The 15633-nt window shown below is 44.5% G+C and overlaps 1 protein-coding gene across 1 annotated transcript in view; it reads left to right on the top strand.

Moving 5' to 3' along the window:
* The window catches only part of LOC309552863 (uncharacterized protein), a gene marked incomplete at its 3' end in the record, with an annotated part of 268170 nt that overhangs the window by 132953 nt on the left and 119584 nt on the right, over positions 1-15633 (top strand). The gene's annotated exons all lie outside the window — the stretch shown is intronic.

Genomic DNA, 15633 nt, shown 5'->3' with positions numbered 1-15633 from the left:
AATCATTAAAAATAAAAAGCTAGCATTTTGTAATTATAAAAAAACCCAGAGCAATGAAGATAAGGAAATCTACAAGATTAGGCAGAAAGAGGCCAAGCAAGTTATAAGAACTTCTAAAGCGCAGGCAGAAGAAAAACTAGCTCAGTCTATGAAAAAGGGGGATAAGACATTCTTCAGATATATAAATGAAAAAAGGAAATTAAAACATGGAATAACTAAATTAAAAACAAAGGACGGAAGGTATGTAGAAGAGAATAAAGGGCTAGCCGACTGCCTTAATGAATACTTCTGTTCAGTTTTTACAGAAGAAAAAGGAGAAGGACCTCCACTTGAAAGGATGACTAATGAATCATTTGATGCATGTGTCTTTACAGAGGAAGACTTTCTAAGATTGCTGTCTAAAGTGAAGACAAAGAAGTCACAGGGTCCTGATGGGATACACCCAAGATTATTAAAAGAGCTTAGTGGTGAGCTGGCAAAACCATTAACAGATCTATTTAACCAATCATTAGTAACAGGAGTCGTCCCGGAAGATTGGAAATTGGCAAATGTCGTGCCCATTCACAAGAAAGGTAGTAGGGAGGAATCGAGCAACTATAGACCAGTGAGTCTGACATCAATAGTAGGCAAATTAATGGAAACCCTATTAAAGGATAGGATTGTGGAACATCTTAAATCCCATGGATTGCAAGATGAAAAACAACATGGGTTTACTTCAGGGAGATCATGTCAAACAAATCTTATAGATTTTTTTGACTGGGTGACTAAAATAATAGACGGTGGAGGTGCAGTAGACATTGCATATCTAGATTTTAGTAAGGCTTTTGACACTGTCTCACATAGAAGACTTATCAATAAACTGCAGTCATTGAGCATGGACTCCCATATTGTTGAGTGGATTAGGCAGTGGCTGAGTGACAGACAACAGAAGGTTGTAGTCAATGGAGAACATTCAGAACAAGGTCATGTTACCAGTGGGGTACCTTAGGGATCTGTACTGGGACCAATTTTGTTTTAATATCTTCATAAGTGATATTGCAAAAGGCCTCGATGGTAAGGTTTGTCTTTTTGCTGATGACACAAAGATATGTAACAGGGTTGATGTTGCTGGAGGGAAACGCCAAATGGAAAAGGATTTAGGAAAACTAGAAGAATGGTCAGAACTCTGGCAACTGAAATTTAATGTGGATAAGTGCAAGATAATGCACCTGGGGCGTAAAAACCCAAGGGCAGAATATAGAATATTTGACACAGTCCTGACCTCAGTATCTGAGGAAAGGGATTTAGGAGTAATTATTTCAGAAGACTTAAAGGTGGGAAGACAATGTAATAGAGCAGCACGAAATGCCAGCAGAATGCTTGGATGTATAGGGAGAGGTATAAGCAGTAGAAAGAGAGAAGTGCTTATGCCGCTGTACAGAACACTGGTGAGACCTCACTTGGAGTATTGTGCGCAGTACTGGAGGCCATATCTCCAGAAGGACATAGATACTCTAGAGAGAGTTCAGAGAAGAGCTACTAAACTAGTACATGGATTGCAGGAAAAAACTTACCAGGAAAGGATAAAGGACCTTAACATGTATAGCTTGGAAGAAAGAAGAGACAGAGGGGATATGATAGAAACTTTTAAATACATAAAGGGAATCAACTCGGTAAAGGAGGAGAGCATATTTAAAAGAAGAAAAACTACCACAAGAGGACACAGTTTTAAATTAGAGGGGCAAAGGTTTAAAAGTAATATGAGGAAGTATTACTTTACTGAGAGAGTAGTGGATGCATGGAATAACCTTCCTGCAGAAGTGGTAGCTGCAAATACAGTGAAGGAGTTTAAGCATGCATGGGATAGGCATAAGGCTATCCTTCATATAAGATAGGGCCAGGGACTATTCATAGGATTCAGATATATTGGGCAGACTAGATGGGCCAAATGGTTCTTATCTGCCGACACATTCTATGTTTCTATGTTTCACAAGTAATTCCGCTGTTTGTTTGGATGAAGGTAGTCTTCGGATAGGAGTGAAATGTGCCATCTTGGTCAGATGGTCCACTGACACTAAGATGGTGTTGAATCCTTTGGAAGGTGGTAGTTCCACTATGAAGTCTAAGGATACCACTTCCCACGGAACCTGGGGTATTGGTAAACTACAAAGTAGACCCGATGGTTTCGTATTGTCAATTTTAGACCTTGCACAGATATCGCAAGATGAAACAAACTTTTTTACGGTTGTCTTCATGTCTGGCCACCAAAACTGCCTAGTAAGTAGATTGAAAGTTTTAGTCATACCCATATGTCCTGCCATAGGTACATCATGCAACAATTCCAAGATCTTGGTTCGCATAGTAGGGGGTATGTATAATTTATTGTTGTAGTAAAGGAAGCCTTCTGCGTCAGCATTTAGTTGTGGTGAAGGTGAATCCAGTCCTATGCCGTGCAAAATCTCCTCCTTCAGGGAACGAACGACGCCGACAATACGTTCATGTGGTATTATAGGAACTGAGGGAACCTCGGTGCAATCATTCTCGGCTAATCGTGAAAGCGCATCCGCTTTTTTATTTTTGTCTGCAGGTGTGTAGGTTACTAAAAAATTAAATCTCAAAAAGAATAACGACCACCGTACCTGCCGGTGGGAAAGAGTTCTATTAGTCCGAAGGTATTGAAGGTTTTTGTGATCAGTATATATAAGGATTGGCAATTGAGTACCCTCAAGTAGATGTCGCCAATTTTCTAGTGCCAGTTTTATGGCTAGCAACTCTTTCTCACCTACTGGGTAATTCACCTCGGGGCTGCTTAATGACTTTGAGAAGAAAGCAACTGGGTGAAGAGGTGAGGTGTTTGTTGGTCGTTGTGAGAGAACTGCTCCTACTGCCATATTTGACGCATCTACCTCCAAGATGTATTGAAGGGATGGGTCTGGATGGCGTAGTATGGGAGCAGAAGTAAAGCTTGATTTCAACAGACAGAAAGCTCCATTTGCTTCTTCTGACCATTTGAATGATTTTTTTGTGCTTGTGAGTTGTGTGAGAGGTTTCACAATCGCAGAGAAGTTCTTAATGAACTTCCTATAGTAGTTAGAGAATCCGAGGAACCTTTGTAATGCTTTGCGAGTGGTTGGCACAGGCAAATCCAGAATGCAGGATATTTTGCTCATGTCCATTTTGATTCCATTTTTAGATATAATGTATCCTAAGAATAGTACTTCCTCTTTATGGAATAAACATTTTTTTGATTTAACATATAAGTTATGTGCAAGAAGTCTTGACAACACAAGTCTTACATGTTTTATGTGCTCAGATAAGGAATGAGAATAAATAAGTATATCGTCCAAATATACTACAACACAAACATCAAGCAAGTCTCTGAATATCTCATTTATAAAACGTTGGAAGGCTGCGGGAGCATTACACAACCCAAATGGCATCACGAGGTACTCAAACAGTCCGTATCTGGTTCTGAATGCTGTCTTCCATTCATCCCCCTCACGGATTCGAATTAAATTGTATGCCCCTTTTAAGTCCAATTTTGAAAAGTAGGAAGCTCCGCGCACCTGTTCGATAAGTTCAGGAATAAGAGGTAAAGGATAACGATCCTTTATTGTAATGGTATTTAATTGTCTGAAATCAATGATAGGCCTAAGACTAGAATCCTTATTGCGGACAAAGAAGAGTCCAGCAGCAGTGGAGGAAGTAGAAGGTCGGATGAATCCTTTTGCCAAGTTTTCATCCAGATATTCCTTGAGATGAGAGAGTTCATCTTGTGAAAGAGGATAGACGTGACCGAAAGGCAACTTACTATTAGGGAGTAGATCGATACAACAATCATAGTCCCTATGGGGAGGCAACACTTGAGCGTTTTTCTCAAGGAAAACCTCCGATAAATCTTGATAACATTTTGGTATAATGTCATCCGACACCACAGATAGGATCCTACCATATGGGGGGAGATTACACGTAGTTTCGCAATAGTGAGAAGAGAAGGCTAGCGTTCTTGTTTTCCAATCGATGATTGGTTGATGTATGTGTAACCAAGGAAGTCCCAAAATAATGGGAAAATGTGGTGAGGTTAATACATCAAAGGTGGTGGTCTCCACATGAGACTTGTCAGCAGTTACAAGGAGTGCCTGTGTCTGATTGGTGATGGGACCGGAGGATAAAGGGGTACCGTTAATAAAACTAACAGAGACAGGTTTGGGTTTTGGAACAGTAGGTATTTTATTTAAGGAGACAAAACAAGTATCAATGTAGTTTCCACAAGATCCAGTATCGATCATAGCCTTGGTGGTGATCCTAGTTTGGTCCCACTGCAATGTCAATTGAACAAAAAGATAAGGATTAGAAAAGGAAGTTGTTAGTCCCCTTAGCAAGACATTTGAACACTCACCCTCTTTTTTGCGGACAAGGGGACAGCCGCTTATCAAATGATCCGAGGATGCGCAGTACATGCAGAGATGTTCGGTTTTCCTCCTGGCACGTTCAGAAAGGGTCAAAGGTGGGCGTATCATTCCTACCTCCATAGGAGTAGGGTCAGCAGGCGACATCCGAGAAGGACTGGAAAATGGTAAGCCCATCTTCTCAGCCTTTCTTTCTCGCAGTCGTCTGTCAATATTGATACTGGTCTGCATCAGGCCATCCAAAGTGCCAGGTAAATCCGCTCGGGCGAGCTCGTCTTTAACGGCCTCTGATAGGCCGAGTCTGAACTGCGTTCGCAAAGATGTGTCGATCCACCCTGAATCAGGGGACCATCTTTTGAAATTTGCCACGAAATCTTCAACAGGTCTCCTTCCTTGTTTTAAAGCCCTCAATTGGGTATCAGCAGTACTCTGCCTATTGGGGTCTTCATATAAACTAGCGAGTTGCGCTAGGAATAAAGGATAGGAGTTAAGGAGTGGGTCATCTTTTTCAAAGAGAGCGTCTGCCCAGGCCCGGGGTTCACCCGTCAGATAGGAGATAATGGTACAGACTTTAATTTGGTCAGTGGTGTAGGTCAGAGGTTTTAACAAGAAAAGCAATCGACATGCGTTTCTAAATTCACGAAATTTACTCCGATCACCAGTAAACACTAGAGGAGGGTTTATCTTAGGCTCACGGGGCTGAGCAACAGAAAGCTGCGTGAGACGGCCAACCTGCTGTCTTAAAGCCTGATTTTCATTTTTTACCTCTGTAAGAGCAAGGATCAATACATCTACTTGCTGTTTTAATTGTAGTACCTGAGTGGGTAATTCTGCTGAATCCATAATTTTTTTTAAGGCTCATTCAATCTGTAACGCTCATGCGTTTTTGTTAGTGGATGGATTTGCAGCTGCAGAATTGTCACACTCAGTAGTCGTGTAGAGATTCTGTTGAACAAACATATCCAACTCTCAGGACTTCATCACTGTGCACAGCCTGTTTATGCAATATACATACACTCAATCTGATGTTAATGGAGGGATAGTATATGTGAGAGTATATAGGTGAGAGACAGGCTATAGTATGGTGAGCACCTAGGAGTAGTATTAGGAGAGTGTTTAGGTGATGGTAGTAAGCAGATAGGTTCTAATGTCAAGTATAGTGCTGATGGTAGGGGACAGCAGATGGAGTATACGAGACAGAGTAACCTAGTGCAAGGATAGTTGATGGTAGTCCCAAGAGCTAACAGTCTATGCAGATGATAGGAAATAGCTTAGATAGAGATAGTCCTGGTATATGCAGTAGATGACAGTAGAAGTGCAGGCTAGTAAGGAATCCCCTGTGGGGTACTTATCACTAGATAGGTAGTAGTAACAAAGTTCAGTAGTGAGAGGTGATCCAGTAGTGAGATACGGATCGGCAGCGAGGTTCCGGTTCAGTTCAGGCAAAGGGAATAGCCAGCAGCTCCAGCTTCGCAAGAGAAGGTGCGGTGAACATGCGGTTTGAACGAGCAATGAGTGAGAGAAAGCCGGCGATTGAAATAGCCGCTCATAGCGGCGCTCGGCGATAATGTCATTGCCCTTAAAGGTGTATGCGTCCCATTTGGATAGCAAGATGGGACGCAATATTAAGAGAGAAATGTGGAAATAAGGGTACCAGAGGTACCAGAACATTACACACAATCAGATTCAACACATGTGCCATGCACGGCACATGTGTCAACTTGCCCAAATTCAATGCCGCCAACAAATTGCTCCCGTTGTCACACACCACTTTGCCGATCTCCAGTTGGTGCGAGGTCAGCCACTGATCCACCTGTGCGTTCAGGGCGGACAGTAGTGCTGGTCCGGTGTGACTCTCTGCTTTCAGGCAAGTCAACCCCAAGACAGCGTGACACTGTCGTATCCGGCATGTGGAATAGCCCCTGGGGAGCTGGGGGGGTGCAGTTGGTGTGGAGCAAGACGCAACAGCAGAAGAGGACACAGCCGAGGAGGTTAGCAAAGAGGATGGAGTAGGAGGAGTAGAGGAGGTGGCAGCAGGCCTGCCTGCAAGTCGTGGCGGTGTCACCAACTCCTCTGCAGCAGAGCCACGCATTCCATGCTTGGCAGCCACCAGCAGGTTTACCCAATGCGCAGTGTAAGTTATATACCTGCCCTGACCGTGCTTTGCAGACCAGCTATCAGTGGTCAGATGGACCCTTGCCCCAACACTGTGTGCCAGACGTGACATGATTTCCTTTTCCACAATAGAGTACAGGTTGGGGATTGCCTTTTGTGAAAAATAATTTCGGCCGGGTACCTTCCACTGCGGTGTCCCAATAGCGACAAATTTTTTGAAGGCCTCAGACTCCACCAGCTTGTATGGTAAAAGCTGGCGGGCTAAGAGTTCCGACAAGCCAGCTGTCAGACGCCGGGCAAGGGGGTGACTCTGTGAGATTGGCTTCTTACGCTCAAACATTTCCTTGACAGACACCTGACTGTGGGCAGGTGACGAGCAGGAACTGCTGAAGGTGAGAGGCGGAGGGGCGGGTTGTTGATAGGGGGCATGGAGGACAGCAGTGGTTGACGTGGCTGAAGATGCTGGACCAGGAGGAGGATGGTGGCTTTCAGTTTGTGTGCTGCTTTTACTCATGTGTTGATCCCATAGGCGTTTGTGATGTGAGATCATGTGCCTTCGCAAAGCAGTTGTACCTAGGTGGGTGTTGGACTTCCCACGACTCAGTTTCTCTTGGCACAGGTTACAAATGGCATCGCTGATATCAGAGGCAGACACACAAAAAAAATGCCACACTGCTGAGCTTTGCAAGGACGGCATTCTGGTGGTGGCAACAGCTTGCGTTGATTGGCGTGCTGTCTGGCTGACCCCGGGTGCCGAATCTACATGCTGTCTGACTGCGCCACTAGCTCCTTGCGATGACCTCCTCCCCCTGCTTCCAACTCGTCTCCTCCTCCTCTCTGTCTCCCCATCTGAACTTTCCCCCTCTTCTTCTGCTCTTCGAGCAGGCACCCAGGTGACATCCACAGACACATCGTCATCATCAGCCGCTTCACTTGACAACTCAGCAAAGGCAGCAGCAGCAGGTACAACATCATCATCATCATCATCATCACAATGTACGTCCATGTGTATAATGCTGCCTGACTGAGACATATCCCCGTTATCTACATCCTCTGGCACTAATAGTTGCGCATCACTTATTTCTTCCAACTGATGTGAAAATAACTCCTCTGACGGATCAAGTGAAGCGGCTGTGGTGCTAGTGTTGGTGGTGGTGCCGGTGGGCTGGCGAGTGGTAAATTGAGAGGTGCCCGAAGCTGAGCTGGAGGAGGATGGTGCATTAAGGTTCCGAGCGGAAGCTGTAGACGATTGGGTGTCCTGTGTAAGCCAGTCAACTATGGGCTCAGAATTTTTTGAGTTCAGGGTCTGTGGTGGCCTCTGAACACTGGGCATTATTCTAGGGCCTAAGGAAATCACAGCACCACGACCACGACGGCCCTTGCGGGGTGGCCTGCCTCTGCCTGTCATTTTTTTTTTAATGTGTTGTACTATGAGTGCAAGGTGCTGTGCCACCCTATAGGAGTGTTGGGCAGTGGGTACAGTACACTCTGTGGACCTGACAGTCACTGGCACCCAGGCAACTGCAATTAAAAAATATATATATTTTTTTTTACTTTGCAAGCTGCTGTGCCACCTTATATATCAGTGGTGGGTGGGCAGTGGCACAGTACACTCTCTATGGACCTGACAGCAGTCACTGGCACCCAGGCAACTGCAATTATAAACAAAATATATATTTTTTTACTTTGCAAGCTGCTGTGCCACCTTATATATCAGTGGTGGGTGGGCAGTGGCACAGCACACTCTCTGTGGACCTGACAGCAGTCACTGGCACCCAGGCAACTGCAATTAAAAAATATATATATTTTTTTTACTTTGCAAGCTGCTGTGCCACCTTATATATCAGTGGTGGGTGGGCAGTGGCACAGTACACTCTCTGTGGACCTGACAGCAGTCACTGGCACCCAGACAACTGCAATTAAAAAAAATATATATTTTTTTTTTACTTTGCAAGCTGTTGTGCCACCTTATATATCAGTGGTGGGTGGGCAGTGGCACAGTACACTCTCTGTGGACCTGACAGCAGTCACTGGCACCCAGGCAACTGCAATTAAAAAATATATATATATTTTTTTACTTTGCAAGCTGCTGTGCCACCTTATATATCAGTGGTGGGTGGGCAGTGGCACAGTACACTCTCTGTGGACCTGACACTGACAGCAGTGACTGGCACCCAGGCAACTGCAATTAAAAAATATATATATATATGTTTTTACTTTGCAAGCTGCTGTGCCACCTTATATATCAGTGGTGGGTGGGCAGTGGCACAGTACACTCTCTGTGGACCTGAGAGCAGTCACTGGCACCCAGGCAACTGCAATTAAAAAATATATATATATTTTTTTACTTTGCAAGCTGCTGTGCCACCTTATATATCAGTGGTGGGTGGGCAGTGGCACAGTACACTCTCTGTGGACCTGACAGCAGTCACTGGCACCCAGGCAACTGCAATTAAAAAATATATATATATTTTTTTACTTTGCAAGCTGCTGTGCCACCTTATATATCAGTGGTGGGTGGGCACACAGTGGTACTGCAGTGGGCACAGTACACTCTGTGGACCTGACAGTAACTGGCAGCCCAGGCAACTGCAATAATAAAAAATATATTTCTTTTTCAATTTGCAACAAGATGCTGTGCCACCGTATATATATCAGTGGTGGGCAGTGCACTGCAGTGGGTACAGTGCACTCTGTGGACCTGACACAGCACTCACTGCAATTATGACAGAGGAAAAAAAAAATATTTTTTAAAATGCAAGGTACTGTGCCTGTGCCACCCGAAAGGAGTGTGGTGTGCACACAGTACAGTCTGTGGTAGGTCTGTGGCCTCTCACACACAGCGGGCAGGCAACTGCAGTGTACAATAGATATATATATATATATATATATAAAGAAAAAACTCTATTACCTTACCAGCCCTTAAAAGGGCTTTTGGGGACACTAGATATATATATATGTATATATATAAATAAAAAAAAAAACCCTCAATTACCAGCCCTTAAAAGGGCTTTTGGGGACGCTAGATATATATATATATATATATCTATATATATATTAAAAAAATTACACAAATACCAGCCCTTAGAAGGGCTTTTTGGGGTGCTGTCCTTACAGCAGTAGTGGACCAAGAACACTGCAAGACCAGGAACACTGACTAACTGTCCCTAGCTTAACAGCCTACTCTCACTACACACACTGCTTCAGAATGATCTAAGATGGATGCTGACCTTGCTTATTTATAGGAGGTGGGAGGGTGTGGGAGGGAGGTATGCTGATTGGCTGGAAATGTGCCTGCTGACTGTCAAGTTCAGGGTCAAAGTTTGCCTCAATGATGTATTATGGGGGGCGGACCGAACATCGCATATGTTCGCCCGCAGCGGCGAACGCGAACATGCTAAGTTCGCCGGGAACTGTCCGCCGGCGAACAGTTCTATACATCTCTATCCACAGACTCTGTTGATCAGCTGACTTTCATCAAAATGAACCAGTCGTGGATCAACAAGAGCTATCAAGCCCCTGATGCTGATGTAACAGATTGAATTTGCTAGGGATCTGCCATCCCTTGAAGACTGCATATGCTGCCTATCCTATTCCTTTACCTTGATTCTGCTAGCTTCCAACACTGTTTTTGGTTTAGGTCACTACCAACCCGCAAGGCCTAATTTTTCTGCACTTGTATGACAGGTGCATACAATTTAAATGTCGTATGTCATTTTTAACAGCAGGCCCTGTCCCTGTGCCCTGCTAACTGTGAGGGGTTATGGTGTTCAGGCACCACCAACACCAAAGGCTCAATTTTTGGCACCTGTGTAGCACATGCGATTTCAAATTTGCATGGAATTCTTACCAGCAGGTCCCGTTCCTGCACCCAGCAAGAGTAACTGCGAGGCCTTGGTTACGGTGTTCAGGCACCACAAACAGCAAAGGCCCAATTTTTAGCACTTGTATAGCACATGCTATATCAAATTTGCATGGAATTCTTACCAGCAGGTCCCGTACCGGCACCAAGCAAGAGTAACTGCGAGGCCTTGATACTGTGTTCAGGCACCACCTTCGGCAAAGGCCCAATTTTTTGCACTTGTATAGCACATGCGATATCAAATTTGCATGGAATTCTTACCAGCAGGTCCCGTTCCTGCACCCAGCAAGAGTAACTGCGAGTTCTTGGTTACGGTGTTCAGGCACCACAAATGGCAAAGGCCCAATTTTTTGCACTTGTATAGCACATGCTATATCAAATTTGCATGGAATTCTTACCAGCAGGTCCCATTCCGGCTCCCAGCAAGAGTAACTGCGAGGCCTTGATTACTGTGTTCAGGCAATACCTACCCCAAAGGCTCAATTTTTGGCACTTGTATAGAACATGCGATTTCAAATTTGCATGGAATTCTTACCAGCAGGTCCCGTTCCCGCACCCAGCAAGAGTAACTGTGAGGGGTTGATTACGGTGTTCAGGCACCAGCAACACCAAAGGCCCAATTATTGGCACCTGTATGACAAGTACATGCAATTTCATATTTGTATGGATTTTTTAGCAGCAGGGCTCATTCCTGCACCCAGCAAGAGTAACTGCGAGGGGTTACGGTGTTCAGGCACCATCAACAACCAAGGCCCAATTTTTCTGCACCTGTATGACAAGTACATGTGATTTGAAATTTGTATGTATATTTGTATATGATATTTTTTGCTTTAGAAATGTCAGTATAGCTGCGACAGGCTACATACATCATAGGCACATTCAAGGGACCCCCCAGGCACGATAGTTGAAGGAATTTTTCATTTTTATAGTTTCACTTTAAGCCTCATCAAAATCAGTAAATCAGTGCTCCTTTAAAAACGATCGTTTTAAAAACTTCTTTTTTCATTGCTACATGTTCCCCAGGTCAGGACCCGGACCCCCATACACTTTTTGGAGCAATAACTTACATTTAAGCCTTCAAAATGAGGCCATTTTATTTTCGAGGTTCGAGTCCCATAGACTTCAATGGGGTTTGTTTGTTTGAACAGTTCTATACATCTCTATCCACAGACTCTGTTGATCAGCTGACTTTCATCAAAATGAACCAGTCGTGGATCAACAAGAGCTATCAAGCCCCTGATGCTGATGTAACAGATTGAATTTGCTAGGGATCTGCCATCCCTTGAAGACTGCATATGCTGCCTATCCTATTCCTTTACCTTGATTCTGCTAGCTTCCAACACTGTTTTTGGTTTAGGTCACTACCAACCCGCAAGGCCTAATTTTTCTGCACTTGTATGACAGGTGCATACAATTTAAATGTCGTATGTCATTTTTAACAGCAGGCCCTGTCCCTGTGCCCTGCTAACTGTGAGGGGTTATGGTGTTCAGGCACCACCAACACCAAAGGCTCAATTTTTGGCACCTGTGTAGCACATGCGATTTCAAATTTGCATGGAATTCTTACCAGCAGGTCCCGTTCCTGCACCCAGCAAGAGTAACTGCGAGGCCTTGGTTACGGTGTTCAGGCACCACAAACAGCAAAGGCCCAATTTTTAGCACTTGTATAGCACATGCTATATCAAATTTGCATGGAATTCTTACCAGCAGGTCCCGTACCGGCACCAAGCAAGAGTAACTGCGAGGCCTTGATACTGTGTTCAGGCACCACCTTCGGCAAAGGCCCAATTTTTTGCACTTGTATAGCACATGCGATATCAAATTTGCATGGAATTCTTACCAGCAGGTCCCGTTCCTGCACCCAGCAAGAGTAACTGCGAGTCCTTGGTTACGGTGTTCAGGCACCACAAATGGCAAAGGCCCAATTTTTTGCACTTGTATAGCACATGCTATATCAAATTTGCATGGAATTCTTACCAGCAGGTCCCATTCCGGCTCCCAGCAAGAGTAACTGCGAGGCCTTGATTACTGTGTTCGGGCAATACCTACCCCAAAGGCTCAATTTTTGGCACTTGTATAGAACATGCGATTTCAAATTTGCATGGAATTCTTACCAGCAGGTCCCGTTCCCGCACCCAGCAAGAGTAACTGTGAGGGGTTGATTACGGTGTTCAGGCACCAGCAACACCAAAGGCCCAATTATTGGCACCTGTATGACAAGTACATGCAATTTCATATTTGTATGGATTTTTTAGCAGCAGGGCTCATTCCTGCACCCAGCAAGAGTAACTGCGAGGGGTTACGGTGTTCAGGCACCATCAACAACCAAGGCCCAATTTTTCTGCACCTGTATGACAAGTACATGTGATTTGAAATTTGTATGTATATTTGTATATGATATTTTTTGCTTTAGAAATGTCAGTATAGCTGCGACAGGCTACATACATCATAGGCACATTCAAGGGACCCCCCAGGCACGATAGTTGAAGGAATTTTTCATTTTTATAGTTTCACTTTAAGCCTCATCAAAATCAGTAAATCAGTGCTCCTTTAAAAACGATCGTTTTAAAAACTTCTTTTTTCATTGCTACATGTTCCCCAGGTCAGGACCCGGACCCCCATACACTTTTTGGAGCAATAACTTACATTTAAGCCTTCAAAATGAGGCCATTTTATTTTCGAGGTTCGAGTCCCATAGACTTCAATGGGGTTTGTTTGTTTGAATAAACTTTTCCTCTGTTCGCGGCGTTCTGGTGCAAACCGAACCGGGGGGTGTTCGGCTAATCACTAGCCAGGACCCGCTGATCGTTTACAGGAGAGGCAGAATGGCGGCCTGTCTATGTAAACAAGGCAGACCACCATTCTGTGAGGGAGGAAAATGGAAATTTTGTGTTTGTGCTAAGCAGAAACACAGATCTCTGTTTTCCTCCAGCTACAGCATTCCCCCACAGTTATAAAGCACTCCCTAGGAGCAAACTTAACCCTTTGATCAACCCTGATGTTAACCCCTTTCCTGCCAGTGTCATTTATACATTCACAGTGCATTTTTTTTTAGCAATGATCACTGTATTGGTGTCACTGGTCCCCAAAAAGTTTCACTTAGTGTCAGGATCTGTCCACCACAATCTTGCAGTCCTGCTAAAAATCGCTGATCGCCGCCATTACTAATAAAATCAATAAAAAAAATAAGAGGTTGATAAATCTATCCCATAATTTGTAGACGCTATAACTTTTGTGCAAACCAATGTGCAAATCAATATACGCTTATTGGGATTTTTTTTTTTCCAAAAATATGTAGCAGAATACATATTGGCCTAAATTGATGAAGACATTTGATTTTTTACTTTTTTTTTTGGATGTGTTTTATAGCAGAAAGTAAAAAATATTGTTTTTTTTTTGCCCTCCAGTGCTGTGCTGTCACTAATCCTGTGGGTCCTGGACACTATTTTCATCCGGTTCTTCCTTCCCAGTTCCGTCTCTTAGGCCAATTGAATGGCCGGGCCCCAAGAACATCACTCCTGCATGTGCACATGGGAGTCACATCACCACGGCACAGATCAGGTGCCGCACAAATATACTGAGCTAAGCATGCACATGTACACCTCAGTGTTCATGACAACTGACAGACAGAATAGACTGATATGGTTTCTTTTGTCAAAAAAACCCTTATTTTTAATTGATAGACATTAACTACTTGATATCCGTGCTATAGCCGAACGACGGCTACAGCACGGAACTGAATTGCCTGGAGGGCGTACATTGACGTCCTCTCGGCAACGAGCAGCCTGCACACTCTCTGCGTAGCGCGCCCGGCTCGCTCTGTGATCGGCGAGTCCATGAGACTCGCCTGATCACAGATCGGAGATCAGGGACGATCCTGCCCCCTTACCACGTGATCAGCTTTCAGCCAATGACAGCTGATCATGTAAAGTAAACAGCAGCTGGCGACCAGCTGTTTTTTTCTCCTTGCACTGTCAGTGTGAGGAGAAAAAAACAACGATCGCCAGCAGCTGTCAGAGGGACATCGGTTCCGAAGAAGAGAGGGATTATTTGTGCCCCCAGTGCCACCTACCAGTGCCCACAAGTGCCCACCAGTGTCGCCCACCAGTGCCACCCACCAGTGCCCACCAGTGCCACCCACCAGTGCCCACCAGTGCCATCTGCCAGTGCCCACTAGTTACACCTACCAGTTCCCATCAGCGCCACCTACCATTGTCACCTATCAATGCTCACCAGTGCCACCTATCAGTGCCCCATCATAAGTGTCCCCTACCAATGCCTATCATTGCCCATCAGTGCAACCCATCAGTGCCACCTATTAGTGCCCATGAGTGTCCCCTATTAGTGCCCTTCAGCGCCACCTACTAGTGCCCTTCAGTGCTGCCCATCAGTGCCACCCATCAGTGCCGCCTTATCAGTGCCACCTTATCAGTGCCACCTTATCAGTGCCCATCAGTGCAGCCTATCAGTGCCCAACAATGCAGCCTATCAGTGCCCATAAGTGCAGCCTACCAGTGCCTATCAGGGCCCATAAGTGCCACCTCCTCAGTGCACATCAATAAAGAAGAAAAATTACCTGTTTGCAAAATTTTATAACGAACTATAAAAACAGTTTTTTTGTTTTTTTCAAAATTTGTTCAGCAAAAAAATAAAAACCCAGTAGTGATTAAATATCACCAAAATAAAGCTCTATTTGTTTGAAAAAAATGATAAAAATGTAATTTGGGTACAGTTTTGCATGACCACGCAATTGTCATTCAAAGAGCGACAGCGCTGAAAGCTGAAAATTGGCCTGGGAGGCAGGGGGGTTTAAGTGCCCGGTAGGTAAGTGGTTAATACCACTTTAAAGAGGAAGTAAACTTCCTTTACTGACTTTTACCTATTGGTAAGCCTATAATAAGGCTAACCGATAGGTAGTGTAAATATCTCCTAAACGTGGACCGTTTAGGAGATATTTACATTACAGGCAGCCAGTGACATGCCTGGAGCATGCGCTCTGAAGGTTCCTTCTGAGCCCTGTGCCGTGAATAGCGGCTCCCACGTCGCTGGAACAGATTTGTTTCAAGGTAAGTTTCACATAATATGCTAGTATGCGATGCATACTAGCACATTAGGACTTACCTTGCAGGGGGAAAAAAAACAACCAGCGGTATACACTCTTTAAGAACTTCAACTGAGCCTAAATGTACTTGGGTCTGTTTAAATAAATCTGCACTGATTGATTGCTGGGCACATTTCCAGGAGGTCCGGTAAGCCAGTGTTAGTGAA

Source organism: Pelophylax lessonae, assembly GCF_965119305.1.
Source record: "Pelophylax lessonae genome assembly, chromosome: 4".
Classification (NCBI taxonomy): domain Eukaryota; kingdom Metazoa; phylum Chordata; class Amphibia; order Anura; family Ranidae; genus Pelophylax; species Pelophylax lessonae.
Note: the sequence above shows the minus strand (reverse complement) of the source record. Positions and strands in the feature narration are given on the sequence as shown.